Below are 1,500 nucleotides of genomic sequence, written 5' to 3'. Positions count from 1 at the left end.
CGCCTCGGCCTCCCAAAGTGCTGGGATTACAGGCTTGAGCCACCGCGCCCGGCTATATATACCATTCTTACATCATACATACACATGCATACACCTATCCCCAACACCAGCAAGGTGAGGATTCTGTCTTCAACTTGCTTCCAAAAACAGATGTTTGGCCAAGCATGGTGGTTCTTCCCGGCTCACTAATCAGCACACCTGCTCAGAGTTTACTACAAATGAAGCACAGGGCCAGACTATTTCTTGAAATCACTGTTCTCATTCAGTGGCCTGGTAAGCTAAGTTCCTTACCAGAATCTTTCCAAATAAAGGTGGCCTCTACTTTGGAGGATACAGAATTTAAGCATCACAAAAACCTGTATGTGGTAAGAAAAGCACATTGGCTAAAAGATAGCTAATGAGGATTCTAGTTCTAACTCCATCAAACTACATATGCACTTGGCCAAGTCACTTAACTTCCTAGACTAGCCTGGGGCTGAAGAAGAAAAAAAAAAAAAAAACCTTAGTAAAAAAAATCCTAAGGCTGGGCACAGTGGCTCACACCTGTAATCCCAGCACTTTGGGAGGCCAAGTCAGGTGGATCACTTGAGGTTAGGAGTTTGAGACCAACCAGCCAAGATGGTGAAACCCTATCTCTACTAAAAGTACAAAAATTAGCTGAGTGTGGTGGTAGGCACCTGCAGTCCCAGCTACTCAGGAGGCTAAGGAAGGAGAATCACTTGAACCCAGGAGGCAGAGGTTGCAATGAGCCAAGATTGTGCTACTGCACTCCAGCAAGACTCCATCTCAAAAAAACAAAAAATTCTAGAAGCACTGAAGCAGAAGAGGCCAAGGAGAAAGACAAAATAGCCTCAAGCCTGACAAGGTTTTTTTTGAGACAGAGTTTCCCTGTCACCAGGCTGGAATGCAGTGGCATGATCTCAGCTTACTGCAACCTCCACCTCCTGTGTTCAAGCGATTCTCCTGCCTCAGCCTCCCAAGTAGCTGAGACTATAGGCGTGCACCACCATGCCCAGCTAATTTTTGTATTTTTAGTAGAGACAGGGTTTCACTGTGTTGGACAGCATGGTCCCGATCTCTTGACTTTGTGATCTGCCACCTTGGCCTCCCAAAGTGCTGGGATTACAGGCATGAGCCACCACACCCAGCCTTTTTTTTTTTTTTTGAGACGAGTCTCACTTGTCACCCAGGCTGAAATGCAGTGTTCGACATGGGATTATAGGTACCCATCACCATGCCCAGCGAACTTTTTTGTAGTTTTAGTAGAGACGGGGTTTCACCATCTTAGCAGGCTGGTCTTGAACTCCTGACCTTGTGATCCACCCGCCTCAGTCTCCCAAAGTGTTGGGATTACAGGCGTGAACCACCGCACCTGGCCAAGCCTGACAAGTTTCTTCAAGTCAAAACAGTTTCAGGAAAACATGTAAGAATCTATTTATATTTAAGTTCATGAGTCACATCCACATTATGTTCCTGGTAAAAATTCAGAAAGGACACAGC

Source organism: Cebus imitator, unplaced genomic scaffold (genome assembly GCF_001604975.1).
Source record: "Cebus imitator isolate Cc_AM_T3 unplaced genomic scaffold, Cebus_imitator-1.0 Scaffold197, whole genome shotgun sequence".
In the NCBI taxonomy this organism is placed as follows: domain Eukaryota; kingdom Metazoa; phylum Chordata; class Mammalia; order Primates; family Cebidae; genus Cebus; species Cebus imitator.
This window is presented reverse-complemented; position numbering follows the sequence as displayed.